The following is a 15,366-nucleotide window of genomic DNA, read 5'->3' as shown; positions in this document are numbered from 1 at the left end:
GAATGTTACCGGATGCCCTTCCAACACCAATGCATGGGAACTTTCCGACTAACACCATTGCTTTTTCTCAATAAGTATTTTCTTTTACTCCCCTATAGCTTTTAATACAGTTGACCATTTCCTCCCTGAAATCTTCTTCTCCCCCAGCTTCTGTAACACCACACTTTGTATATTTCCATTTCTGTGGTTCAACATGGAATCCACTAGATGTTCCTTTCCACTGATTTACATATCACAAACCAATCAATCCTCCTCTCCTCTTTGAAAACCCCTGAGACCATCCCATATTGATTTGACCTGCCACTGACTGCACAGTATTTATACCATTTTGGTCAATAACCAAATACAGCTCTGTGACATCTTTTGTAATATAGCCTTATATTTTAGTTAATCTTTACACTCTTCTTAGAGAGAGAAACACACTCTACTGAGACACAGACAGAGAAACAAGTTAACAATTTGAAATACGATCTGAGGGTCCTTCCCCTTGTCCTTCCAGTGGCAGGCATCATCAACTCAGGAAAGAATGAATTGTTAGAGCAGAGTAAAGGGGCAAAATGTACTCAGTTTTGGTTTTTAATTTAAAAATCAGCTTTTGAAACTTGTGGCAGAGACAATAGTTTGAGAGCAAATGATTTGACTTCCAAGAGTATGGTCTTTTTCTGTTTTAAAAGCCAAGGCGTCTCAGGGCATGAAGTCTATGCTAAACAAAAGAAGCGGATGGTTGAACCAGCCTGGAGAAGAGATCACAATGACCTGGACTGGGCAAAGCAAAGAGATTCAGATCAGGGGAGGGGCTTTTGCAGGGAGTGAGAGATGAGTATGGGAACCTGCACTCCCTTTCCAGTTGGAGTAAACTCTTGCAAGGAGGCTCCCCAAGTCCTCCTCTGTGGAGTGAGGATAGACAAGTGACAGTGGCTCTTGAAGGTTGAGAAGTCCAGGCAGAAGGACCTAAGGGAGACTTAGGGGCCCCCCTGCACTCCAGCATGGCACAAGAAGCCATGCTAGGTCTTCCCAAGGGTAGGGGTAGCTGAGAGAATAATGGTGGAACTTCAGTATTCCCAGTTTGGATAAAGATGAAAACAAGTGACCAGCAGAGATCATTGACCAGAGGCCAGATGGAAATATCTGGGCAGGTGCCAGTGAGTGCAAATGCCAATGATGTGCAGAGACCAGTAAGAGCAGGCCCACACTGGTTCCTCAGCTGAAGTTCTTTCCCCCAACCTGGCCTCCTACAGAGCCTGTTGGAACTTAGCTATTACCCCAAAGACAAGGACAGAGAGGGAAAGCTTTGAAATGATCAAGAAAACCCTCGATTGACTAAATTTATGCAAAACTAACTACAGTTTTTTTTTTTTTTACCAAGAAGGGTGAAAGCTAGAGAGAGCAGTTTTAGAAAAGAGGTTTGGAAAACTACAGTAAATCAATACAAGTTGCATGTTTTGGGTACTTGGGCTTAATCAAGCCTAAAGAATTTTACTAACTACTACGCAACACCTCTCAAACTAAGACAGGTATCTTCTTTAAAATTTTATTTTGTTTGTTTTCCTAGAAAGCATCTAGAAGACTTGGTGATGGCTGCCAAATAACCTTTGAATGGCTGAATGATCAATTAAATAATCTGAAATTTTCAGTTAGTGGCTATTTTAAGATGAAAACAACAATGGCCTGAAGTTTTGCATTTCACACAAAGATAAAGAGGACTACATTTTAAAATTAGATGTTCTCCCTTTTCTTACAACACATTCATTATTCTACTCAAAAAGCAGACTTCTTGTTTCAGGGAGGTGAGGAGGTATAGCATATGCTTAGTCTTCTACTTTTATGGAAGCCATAATGCCAACCTTGGAGAGATGAAGCGACCCAACAACAAAGGTTTATCTGAGCACCTGTAAGGAAATATCTTTTCAGTTCATCTTCACAGTCATGAACTAGAATGTTTTGATGCAGATGAGTAGGGAAGAAAAACTCATGTAGTCATCATTAGGGGAATAGAGGACAATAGCATTAAAAGTGGAACTATAGAACAATTCTGTAGAAATTTGTCATGCATATATGCTGATAAAAATATCTGAGCTGTGAAAACAAGGCTTCAAAGAACCACTTAAAATATCTGATTAATTGCAGCAACATGGATGGACCTAGAGATTATTATACTAAGCGAAGTAAGCCAGGAAGAGAAAGACAAATACCATATGACATCACTTAGATATGGAACCTAAAATACAACACATATGAACCTACCTACAAATCAGAAACAAACTAACAGACATAGAGAACAGACTTGTGGTTGCCGAGGGGAGGGGGGAGGGATGGATTGGGAATTTGGGGTTAGCAGATGCAAACTATTATATATAGGATGGATAAACAACAAGGTCCTACTGTGTAGCACAGGGAACTATATTCAATATCCTGTGATAAACCATAAAGGAAAAGAATATGAAAAAGAATAAATATATGTATAACTAAGTCACTTTGCTGTACAGCAGAAATTAACACCACATTGTAATTCAACTATACTTCAACACAATTTTTAAAAAAACAAACAAAAAAATAAATAAAAAAAAATCCCATTAAAAAGCCGACTGTGGTTGTGACAAAGGTACCACTTGGTGGAGGATGTTGATAGTTGTGCGTGTGTGGGGACAGGGGGTGTATGGGAACGCTCTCTGTTCCTTCTGCTCAATTTTGCTGTGAACCTAAAACCTCTTTAAAAAATAAAGTCTATTAAAAAATAAAGCCACCATATTAAACGTGTAGAAATAACAGATTGGTTGTTGCCAGAGGCTTGGGGGAGGCGGGAATAGGGAAAGGTTGCTTAATGGGTACAGGGTTTTCTTTGGGGAATGTTGAAAATGTTTTGGAACTAGATGAAAGTGGTGGTGGCACAACAATGTGAATGCACTAAATGCCACTGAATTGTTCAGTTGAAAATGGTTTATGTTATGTGAATTTCACCTCAATTATTGAAAAAGCCACCATACAATAGATGAGCTTCTTCAAACTTATATCTCATGGAATTAGAGTTTCCCAGCATGGTCCTCAAAAAGGACTTCTGTGATCAATTTGTTTTGAAGCAGTGCATGTGTGTCCTCTTCTTGGCTATCCTTCTCTTCATTAGTGTATTAAAGCCTCTCAATTGTCCTGTGGTAAAGCTCTTAGTGTTTGCTTGCACAAGGACCCTCGTCCCCTGCTCTCTGCATCATATCTGATAACACCACACAGAACCCGTTTTGGGAAATAATACTCTAGACCTTTGCAAGAAGAGAACACCCCAACGCATTCTTGTTTTAATTGTTCTAGGAAAGAGATTTTTACCCGACAACTTTTTGTCAGTATTTGCTGAAGACCACTTAGCCTTCAAGCTGAAATAACATGATTTCTGAAGTCTTTTGATAATACTCAAGGCAACAATAGGTGGCCTTAATAAACCCAATTCTAAATAAATGATGAGATGTTAGAATAATAAAGACGATGATGCTCTTGACTACCCACTTGGTTTGTAGGCGGGAGTACCATACTAGGAATACTTATTATTCCACCACATATAGATCAGCTAGCCATATAATTTGAGATTTTATTCATTTGCACAAACTGCATTTTATATATACATCAGAAAACATGACACAGTGTGTGGGCATATCTCAAATAGCTGACTTTTTAACAGCAGATATAAAAATGTCCAATACAAGGGCAATTTAATAAAATGAAATGGCTCAAGGCTATCTCTTCATTGCAAGTAAATGTATCCCCATGAATCTTCACTCTAAGACCATTTCTTAGATCCCAAAAGTGTTGATTTAATAATAATTACCACGAATAAGAATGTCTGTGGAATGGAATTGACTGTTTTATGATTGAAATCAGTTATTCTCAACCAGTGGTGGGATACAGTTGGTGTGGGGCAGGGGACAGAGCGTTCCATTCTCCCAAAGAGGTGCTTCAAAATCTCCTGGAGGGATGTTTATTTAGAAATGAATGATCCATATAATAATTACAGATTTGATTTTAATCACAATAATTAATTCACTTTGAAGATGTAATCACCATTAAAAAGGTGTGGGAGTTTTGATTCCTCAAATGGAGACACGCATTAGGAAAGGTGGAGAAACACAGAAGAGCGTGTTGTCTAGAGACAGATTAAACACAGACAGGCTGTCTGTTTCTTCACCACCCACACCGCACATTCAGCTTCCTGAATGCCCATGCCCCAGATGTCCCACTGGTCTGGACTTCCCCGAGCTGAGAGTGAGTGGGTGGCGTATGAGAGTTCCAGGAAGCAGCATCCCAGGAGCCCATGCTCTGACTCAGGCTTTCTCTGGACAAGTATCTGTCTCTATACTCCCAGAATTCTTGGCTTTGGCATCTGGGACCACCTGCCCTGCTCTTCTGACTTTCTTCAAAGTTACAGCACCAGGAACAAATAGATTCCTATTGCCTAGACGAGCTGGGTTATAGGAACATCTCTAGCGTATCTGCCTGCCTCAAAATGCCATCATGCTCATGCATGTGCACACAGCCACACATGTAGGTGCCCCCTCCCTGCCCCCCCCCACATACACACACTGGCCCTATTGGCCATGTTTATTCTAGCTGACCCTGCCCTCCTAGCCATTGCTGATTGGACCAGGGCTGCATAATTGACCCACCTGGACCACTTTCTCTCTCCAAGTAATTTAGAATTGAGACTCAGAGGTACTGGTCATTGTACTGGGAGCTAAGACTGCAAACAAAGAAAAGGTTGGGCTAGGACTATCCTATTTGACCCAGAATGTCTGAAAAAGCAGAGAAAGTCATCCTGGAGAGGGAGAGAGATAGAGAAAGAGAGACAGAGACAAAGCAGATAAAATGAAGCAGGTTTAAGAGAGCATGTGGCCCTGGGGAGATGGAGGAGCACTGCTGTGCTTCTGATGGCCTTTCAGGTCCTGGTTCAAGGGCCTCCTGTACCCTACCTTCGTTTCTTGGTTTCTGAGATGCCTCTGTATTGTTATAATAAATCCTCCTCATGCATTTTTTTAAACCTAAGATAGTTCCTGTAATTTTCCGCTACTTGCCATCAAAAGATCTGTCACAAAAAATTAAAATTTAAATTGCTGGGCTTCCCTGGTGGCACAGTGGTTGAGAGTCTGCCTGCCGATGCAGGGTACATGGGTTCGTGCCCCGGTCCAGGAAGATCTCACATGCCGCGGAGCGGCTGGGCCCGTGAGCCATGGCCGCTGAGCCTGCGCGTCCGGAGCCTGTGCTCTGCAACGGGAGAGGCCACAACAGTGAGAGGCCCGCGTACCCACCCCCCCAAAAAATTTAAATTACTGATATGAATTTCACCATTTATCTTTATACTGTGCAATACCAGTTTTTAATGCACATACAAGAGCACTTAATTCATATTCAAAATCAGTAATATTACTCTATTCATATTTTACAGCCTGTTACACATGTATACATTTTGTTCTTACCAGAACAGTGGATAGGCTGTATGACATTAACATGGAACATAACATGGAATATTGCACGTAGTTTAACATATTCCCGGGTTCCAAAGATTAGGACCTGGACCTCCTCAGGGACCATTATTTTATTTAACACAGTGAGTACCTTGGCTGCTCCACATGGCTCGCTTCAGCTTCCTGACAGCATAGTGATCTCAGACTTCTTACATGGTGGGCAGTTGGCTCTTAGAGTGAGCTTTCCAAGTAGGGAAGCCTCAGTGTGCAACCATTTATCGAGCCTCTGCCTGTGTAGAGCTTGACAATATCCTACTGACCAAAGCAAGTCATATGCTGAAGCCCAGGGTCAATGTGAAAGGGACTACACAAAGCAAGAGTACAGGGAGGCGTGGTTTATGCCACTACTGCAATCACAATCACAATCAGAATGTTCTGTCCGATAAGCTTTGCACATCATCCTCAAATGTCCAAAATTACGAAAGAGGAAGCATTGTAAATAGTACAAAATGTTTGCTAATTCAGGAAATGATTGTTCCTTTGAAATACAAATGAGAATAGACATATTGTGACACCACTGACTCGTGCACCTAACACAGATTCCCTGAGCACCTCTTGTGTCTCCGGTCTTGTTGGATGCTAAGCTCTTGACCAGCCACTGAGGGCTTCAGTGGGAAAGACTCTTTTATTCCTTTTACTTGTTTTTTAATTATTGTGATAAAATATGCGTAACATAAAATTTACCACGTTAACCATTTTTAAGTATATAGTTAAGTACATGGCATTAAGTGCATTAGCATTAAGTACATTCAGTGTTCTGCAGTCATCACGACCATCCATCTCCAGAACTTTTTCCAAATTGAAACGCTACCCATTAAACACTAAGTCCCTATTATCCCCTCCCATAGCCCCTGGCAACCACCATTCTACTTTCTGTTTCTATGAATTTGACTATTCTAGGTACCTCATAAGTGGAATCATACAGTATTTGTCCTTTGTAGCTGGCTTATTTCACTCAGCATAACGTCTTCAGGGTTCATCTATGTGGCGGCATGTGTCAGAATTTCATTCCTTTGAAAGGCTGAATAATATTCCATTGCATGTATATACCACATTTTGTTTATCTATTCATTCATTGATGGACATCTCTTTCCTCCCTTTGGCTATTGTGAATAATGCTGCTATGAATATTATTCTGCTGCATTCCTTTTTAAAAAATTGAAGTATAGTTGATTTACAATATTAGTTGCAGGTGTACAGCATAGTGATTCAGTATTTTTGCAGATTATATTGCATTATAAGTTACTACAAGATAATGGCTGTAATTCCCTGTGCTATACAGTATATTCCTGTTGCTTATCTATTTTATACACAGTAGTTTGTATCTCTTAATCCCATACCCCTAATTTGTCTCTCCCTGCTTTCCCTCTCCACTTTGGTAACCACAAGTTTGTTTTCTTTATCCGTGAGTCTGTTTCTGTTTTGCATATACATTTATTTGTATTATTTTTTAGATTCCACATATAAGTGACATCATACACTATTTGTCTTTATCTGACTTATGTTACTAAGCATAATATTCTCTAGTTCCATCCATGTTGCTGCAAATGGCATTATTTTACTCTTCTTTTTATGGCTGAGTACCATTCCATTGTATATATATGCCTCATCTTCTTTATCCATTCATCTGTTGATGGGCACTTAGGTTGCTTCCATGTCTTTGCTATTATAAATAGTGCTGCTATGAACATTGGGATGCATGTACTTTTTTTTTTTTTTTTTTTTCGGTACGTGGGCCTCTCACTGTTGTGGCCTCTCCCGTTGCGGAGCACAGGCTCCAGACGCACAGGCTCAGCGGCCATGGCTCACGGGCCCAGCCGCTTCGCGGCATGTGGGACCTTCCCGGACCGGGGCACGAACCCGTGTCCCCTGCATCGGCAGGCGGACTCTCAACCACTGCGCCACCAGGGAAGCCTGCATGTACTTTTTGAATTAGTGTTTTCAGTTTTTCTGGATAGATACCCAGGAGTGGTATTGCTGGATCATATGGTAGTTCTATTTTTAGTTTTTTGAGGAACCTCCATGTCATTTTCCATCATGGCTGCACCAATTTACACTCCCACCAACAGGTATAAGGGTTCCCTTTTCTCCACATTCTCACCAACACTTCTTACTTGTAGACTTTTTAGTGACAGCCATTCTGACAGGTGTGAGATAATAGCTCACTGTTGTTTTGATTTGTGTTTCTTTAATAATTAGCAATGTTGAGCATTTTTTCATGTGCCAGTTAAACATCTGTATGTCTTCTTTGGGAAAGATATCTACTCAGGTCTTCTGCTCATTTTCTGATTGGGTTGTTTGGTTTTTTAATATTGAGTTGTATATGAGCTGTTTGAATATTTTGGATCATTTGTCAGTGGCAACATTTGCAAATATTTTGTCCCATTCCATAGGTTATCTTTTCCTTTTGTTGATGATTTCCTTTGCTATGCAAAAGCTTGTAAGTTTAATTAGGTCCCATTTGTTTATTTTTGCTTTTATTTCTTTTGCCTTAGGAGGCTGATACAAAAAAATATTGCTATGATTTATGTCAAAGAATGTTCTGCCTATGTTCTATTCTAGGAGTTTTATGGTTTCCATTCTTGCTTTTAGGTCTTTAAACCATTTTGAGTTAATTTTTTTATATAGTGTGAGGAAATATTCTAATCTCATTGTTTTACATGTGGCTGTCCAGTTTTCCCAGTACGACTTGTCAAAGAGAATGTCTTTTCTCCACTGTATATTCTTGCCTCCTTTGTCATAGATTAATGGACCATAGGTGTGTGGGTTTATATCTGGACTCTCTATTCTGTTCCATTGATCTGTGTCTGTTGTCGTGCCAGCACCATGCTGTTTTGATTACTGCAGCTTTGTAGTATAGTCTGAAGTCTGGGAGGGTTATACCTCCAACATTGTTCTTTTTTCTCAAGATTGCTTTGGCATTTGGGGGAATTTTGTCATTCCATGTGAATTTTAGGATTATTTGCTCTAGTTTTGTGAAAAATGTCATGGGCATTTTGATAGGGATTGCATTAAATCTGTAGATTGCTTTGGGTTCAGGATAGGGCCAGGTTACCAGAAAAACCAAGCCATGATTAGAAGCTTGGGACTTCCAACCCCACCCTCCATCTTCTGGGAAGGTGAGAGGGGCTGGAGATGATTGAGTTAATGATCTATCATGCCTATGAGATGAAGCCTCCATAAAAACTCCAAAAGTATGGAGTCAGGAGAGCTTCCGGGTTGGTGAACACGGTCATGTGCTAGGAGAGTGGCATACCTCAACTCGACAGGCACAGAAGCTCCTGTGCTTGGGACCCTTCTGGACCTCACTCTATGTATCTTTTCATCCGGCTGCTCTTTTCATCCTTTAAAATATCCTTTGTAACAAATTGGCAGTAGTAAGTAAACAGTTTTCCTGAATTCTCTGAGCCAATCTAGCAAGTTGTCAAACCCGACAAGGGGTCATGGGAACCTCTGATTTGTAGTTGGTTAGTCAGCAGTACAGGTGACGAGCTGGGACTATCAATTGGCATCTGAAGTGGGGGGCAGTCTTGTGGAACTGAGCCCTTAACCTGCGGAGTCTGTACTAACTCTGATTAGGGTCAGAACTGAATTGAATTTTAGGGCACCCAACTGATGTCAGAGAATTGGTCAATGTGGGAAAACCCTCACCCATCTGGTGTCAGAAATATTCAGTGTGAGAATGAAGGAAAACAGAGAGTTTTTCCTAGACACATGGACACATGGATCCTTATTTTATTTAATAGTTTATAATCCTTTATTATCATTGTTTATTTTAAGCTCAAATTGTCTCAGATTAGCTAATGGTAGGCCTTTCAAGGTAGTTCTTATGTCCTCTTGACCTGTCTCCACAGCTCTTTGAGCACTTTGTTACTTTCTGGCATAATAAGATGATCCAGACTCATCTTGTACTTTCTCTGCTCCACCCTGGATCACCTATTTCTTCAAGGAGTCCAGATTTCTTTTTTGGAGATAGAAACCAAAGCTCTCATGCAAGGTATACCCAATTGCTACTACAGTATCATTGCTTCTAGACCCTCTCATTGGACAGAGGAAGCAAATAGATGTATGTATATACATATGAACATACATATATATACATAAAACAGAATTTTTGGAGGTTGGAGAACGCACAGAAGAAAAAAGAAAAAAGACCGAGATGGGCAGAATAATGGTCTGCCAAAGATGTCCATGACCTAATCATCAGAAACTAAATATCGTGGATCACATGGCAAAGGGGAATTAAAGCTACAAATGGAATTAAGGCTGCTAATCAGCTGACCTTGAGGTGGAGACATGATCCTGGATTGATAAGTTGGCTTAATGTAATCGCAAGAATCCTTCAAAGCAAAGAGGGAGGCAGAAGAGAGATGGAAGCATTGGAGGGATTTAGCCTGAGATTGCTGGCTTTGAAAGTAGAGGAAGGGTTCCACAAGCCAAAGAAAGTGGATGGCCTGTAAATGCTGGAAAGGCAAGGACACAGAGTCTCCTCTATAGCCTCCAGAGAGGAATACATCTCTGCCAACATCTTGACTTAACCCAGTAAGACCCAAGTCGGATGTCTAACCTACATAACTGTAAGGTAATTTATGTGTGTTGCTTTAAGCCACTACTTGTGGTAATTTGTTACAACAGCCATAGAAAACTAACAGTGGCAAAACTCTTTTGTCAAGTCAGAGCCTATGAAAGTCTAAGTTACCTCTGGGCAAACCAGAGAGAATCACAGTGATTTTGACTTGAAAGAACCTCAACCCAACTTATCTGGGGAAATATTCAGTATTGTTTAGGGCATGGAAACTGGGACCCACAATAATAGTGGATCCAACAAGAGACAATGTTACTTCTCTCTCATATAAAACCTAAGTACATAGGGGGCTCTCTTTGAGAAGCTGTCAGGGTCCAGGTTTCTTCTGTCTTGTTGCCTCACCATTTCCAGGTGTTGCCCTCATTGAAGGGTCCAAGACAACTCGCCACCACATCCTCGTTTCAGCCAGTGGACAGGAGGAAAAGTGACAGGTACAACTCTTCTTTTTACAAGTGTCCACTTGTCACATCAATTCACATGCCATTGGCTACAACTGAGTCACACGGCTGTACCCCTAAGCAAGTAAGCCTGGGTCACCCTGTACCAGCTTAAAAACTGTATTAGGATGGAAGAAGAGAAAAACAAATATGGGGGACAGCTAGCCATCTCTTCCACACTGTGTAACTGGTACTCCTCAGTTCGTGTTTTTATGCTTGTAAAAGTATATTGTTTCTTGTGTAACTCTTTGGCAAGAGAATATTAAGGTCAGGGCTGTTTCTACTTTGCATGTTGATTCTTAACCAAAGTGAGAGAAAGAAGTGAATTAGTAGCACATAAGAATCATTATATCTGCTGGTTTCCATATCTATTTAGCTGTCCCCTGGTCATTGGAGGTCACTCCTGATTAGGGTCCTTGAATCTCCAAGGGTTGCCCCCTATCCCAAGCTCCTTCTGCGTCTCTCCTCCAATTTTTCTAGCCTCATAGCCACCTTTGCCTGTGGGCCCTCAACTCTTGGTATATCTTCCTCAGTTCTCTTGGGGGCAGCAGCCTGCCTGAAACATACCTAAAACAGGAACATCTCCTTCACCCTTACTTTCATCACTTCCATGTTACTTTTCTATCTGTGGCTGTAACAAATTACCACAAACTTAGTGACTTAACACAAATTCCTTCTTACAGTTCTACAGGCTAGAAGTCTGACATGGGTCTCACGGCTAAAATCAAGATGTGACCAGCCCTGCATTCAGTCTAGAGGTTCTAGGGAAAAAAATATATTCCCTTGTCTTTTCTCACTTCTAGAGGCCACCCGCATTCCTAGGTTTATGGCCCCTTCCTCCGGCAACTACAGGTCAGGTCCTTCTCACATCACATCACTCAGACCTCTTCCATGGTCACATCTCCCTGACTCTCCCCTTCTGCCTCCCTCTTCCACTTTTTCTTTTTTAACATCTTTATTGGAGTATAATTGCTTTACAATGGTGTGTTAGTTTCTGCTGTATAACAAAGTGAATCAGCTATACGTATACATATATCGCCATATCCCCCCTCTTGCATCTCCCTCCCACTTCTTCCACTTTTAAGGACCCTTGTGATTACATTGGGCCAACCAGGATAATCTTTCCACTTTAAGATCAGCCGATTAGCAACCTTTATTCTATTTGCAAACTTAATTCCCCTTTGTCGTCTAACATAACATATTCACAGGTTCTAGGAATTAGGACATGGACATCTTTGGGAGAGGCATTATTCCACCTACCACAACCCCCATTTTTATCCTCCTTCCATTGTGGCCAAAAGCACAAATAAAAGTCTCCTTTCCTTCTACCACTGGGCTTCCTCTATGCCTACTCCTAAATCAGGTCTTTATTCAGCTCAAGGATTGGTACTTGAGAAAGAAGGTTTCTACCAATTATCACCTCACTTTGTACATAATCGCTTGTTCATTTTAAGTTAGTCTATAAATGAATGAGTCACACTTCAATGCCCTAGAAAAAGATAGCAAAAGGAGGAGGCAATCCTAACCACTTTTAAGCTGCCTTGTACTTGACTGCAAGTGTTAACCACTTGACTTTGGGGTTTTGGCACCCTGTACAAAGTTAGTAGCGGCTCTTATGAAATGGAACTCAACATCGTTCAGATGGATCTGTCAGGCCTGTGAAATAGAAGCAGTAATGTCATTTGTGATTTGGGAAGTTATGCCTGAGGCCTCAAAGCTGTTCCTGAACAGAGGAACAAGTGAGGAGAGTGTGGATGGAATGAGAATGTCCTTGAAATGTTTTTACATTCAAATCATTTTAATAAGATTAGCTAAACTGCAAAAGCATCTTCAAGGCCTGGAGCAGTGGGATTTGGTAGCAAGAACATGGAAAGAGAAGGAGAAGGGCTGAGTTCCCACGCAGCTTTTATCACTAACTTGTAGGCACTAACCATGATGCCTTCAAGTTTTATCTTCAGGACAAGGAGGAAGACACTTGGCGCCAACTACCTGCATGCTAATCAAAGCCAGGAAAGCAATTCTTGCTCCTCCTAGAGTTAATAGTAGGTTTGAGAGAATGGTCTCTTGCTTGTAACTCTGTAATAGTCTGCATCTGATGGGACTGAGTTATGGAATGAGTTGGCCTGGATGATCTCCAAGGCCCTGTTAGGCTGTGTCCATCTGGGGTTCAGTGACACTGTCTTACTCAACTGACAACCACTGCTCTGCCCTTGGATGGCCCCAACCTCTGCTGCTCTCCAGGACCAAGTCTTCTCTGCGGCCTTGCTTGTGGCTTTACACTGCACTTCCCTCTTCCTTCCTGAAAGATGAATCAGATTGGCGTGACTCTTGCCACTCTCTGTGGGAACTAAGCAAATGTGAGTGTGCATGTGGGTGTGTCTTTTTCCAAGAGTTAGACAGTGACATTTATGATGAATCAATCTTATCAGGCAAATACAGTCCATGCTTTATTTCCTCGGTTAGAAAGTGACAAGCTAGTGTACTCTCTATTTTATTCTGTATGTTTTAATAATGCAATATGGTGTCTTAATCTGTTTGGGCTACTATAATGAAAATGCCGTAAACTGGATGGCTTATAAGCAGCAAACATTTATTTCTCACAGTTCTGGAAGCTGAAGAGTCCAAGATCAAGGCACCAGAAGATTTGGTATCTGTTGAGGGCCTGCTTCCTCACAGACAGCACCATCTCACTGTGCCCTCACATGGCGAAAGGGGCAAGGGAGCTGTCTGGAGTCTCTTTTATAAGAGCACTAATCTCATTCATGAGGGATCCACCCTCATGACCTAATCACTTTCCAAAGGCCCCATCTCAAAGTACTATCATATGGGGGATTAGGTTTTCAACATATGAATTGGGGGTGATGGTGGTACAAAAACATTCAGTCTCTAGCATATGGAATTTATGAGTAAGGAGTTTTCAAATGAGATTCAGGGACAGAACCCCATCTACAATTTTGTATGTGTGTGTGTGAATGTACATCTTTCTTAGAAGACGATCTATAACTCATCAGATTTCCAACAGAATTCATGAGCCAAAAAAGAACAAGACTAACTAGTGTAAAAGAATGTTCTAGTACCATAGAGTCAGCATCAATCACTGTCCGCCTCTAATGGAGGCAGCTCAGGGAGCCAAAGGAACTACAGAAGTAATATCATTAATGATTTTTTTTTTTGGTCACGCCACGTGGCTTGCGGGATCTTAGTTCCCCAACCAGGGATTGAATCCACACCCTTGGCAATGAAAGCACAGAGTCCTAACCACTGGACCGCCAGGGAATTCCCCATTAAAAATTTAAAGCATTTTATATCAAGCATCATGTAGCAAAAGTCCTCTTGATCGACCACTCCTTAGTGAACTTTCCAAATTAACCAATGCTCTCTGTTTCATCTATAAAAGACACTCATTGCTGCCTCAGCCTTGAGCCCAGCACTATCCCACACTTTTGGTCCCACCCATGGTGTTGATTCATACCAAGATTCAGTGATGGTTCTTGTCCATCCTATTCATGTCAGGATATTATATTTCTGTGATTTGGTCAAAAACATGAACATTTGATTAAATATGAGCATAAAAAGAAAGTTGCAAAGTTGGAGTCTCTTCAGATTCTTAATTAAGGCAACGTGATTTTTTTATATAACTTTAGAAATTTAAGGAAAATATGAAAAAGTTTTGCACTCTGATTGCATGACAGGTATCTTTTAGTTCCTGCTTCACTTTAAAGAAACAAGTGGAGATTAAAGAAGAATGTGGTTTGTGCAAGGAGAGAGACACTCAAGAAAAAGCCTTGGTCCTTCATCAAAGGATTGGGGGATTAATGCAAATTTATATGTTTTGAGTTAAAATAAAAAGCTTCAGAAATGTACAAATCATTTTTAGGATTCCCAGATTGAACCAATTTTTTCTATTAGCCGAACAACCATTGATTCTCACTGAATTAATTTAGAGCAATTCTACCATACTGGGATCCCAGATAGGAGAAAAAATGTGTTTCAGGACCCCTGATTTTCAAGGATCTTAATATTAGTGTACTTTCTTGATGCAGAAAAAGAAAGCGAATGGATATTTTCAGCTCTACAGATGATTCCATACGCAGGATCGATACGTTCTTTCCATAAGATTTAGGCTTTCTATGACAGTTTGAGTCCTTCAGGAATCAGCTGCTCAGGTGAGATTCGATGTGCAAGAGATTTATTGAGGGAAATTTGTGTGAAAGCAAAAAGGGAAAGGGAACAGGAGTAGGTGGGGAGAGGCTTAGACCAAGAGGCGGGTTTTATACCTATGAAGGGAGAGCGGGAAGGAAGGAATATTGGGTAGAAGGAGCCACAGACTGCAGCGCAGCTCTGAGAAAGTCTCAGCAGATGGAGAGAGTTAGAATAAAGTTTTCCTGTAAGAGGTGCCCCATGTTAGGCTGAAACGGCCCAACGGTAGTACCCCTGCTGCGCTCAGTCATGCCAAAGTGTGAATGTGGCAGTGGATTCTAAAGATGTGGCAGCCGCAGCCTGTTGGCTGACTCTACTCAGCTACATGACTGTGGACACCTTTCCTATTACAAAGCGTGACCATTGGAAATAAACACCATTCTCTAGGTAGGCTCAGACCAGCAGGGTGTGTGGAAGTTGGTGAATCCAATTATGTCCAGTTACCTTTGTCAAAAGACTTCTAAGAAGGATTCATCCTTCTTTATCTACCTGCATCTGAAATGCTGCGGTAAAAATGATTTCTCACAGATGTGATGATAAAGCTTGTGAAATCTTTGTCCAGGCCTGGAAATAAATGCTTCTTTGGTAGCCTGACTTCAGATTTAGCAAGTATTTCATGAGCACCTATTATAGCTGTGCC

Source organism: Lagenorhynchus albirostris, chromosome X (genome assembly GCF_949774975.1).
Source record: "Lagenorhynchus albirostris chromosome X, mLagAlb1.1, whole genome shotgun sequence".
Lineage (NCBI taxonomy): Eukaryota > Metazoa > Chordata > Mammalia > Artiodactyla > Delphinidae > Lagenorhynchus > Lagenorhynchus albirostris.
The sequence above is the reverse complement of the archived record's forward strand: the minus strand, read 5'-3'. Positions refer to the sequence as shown.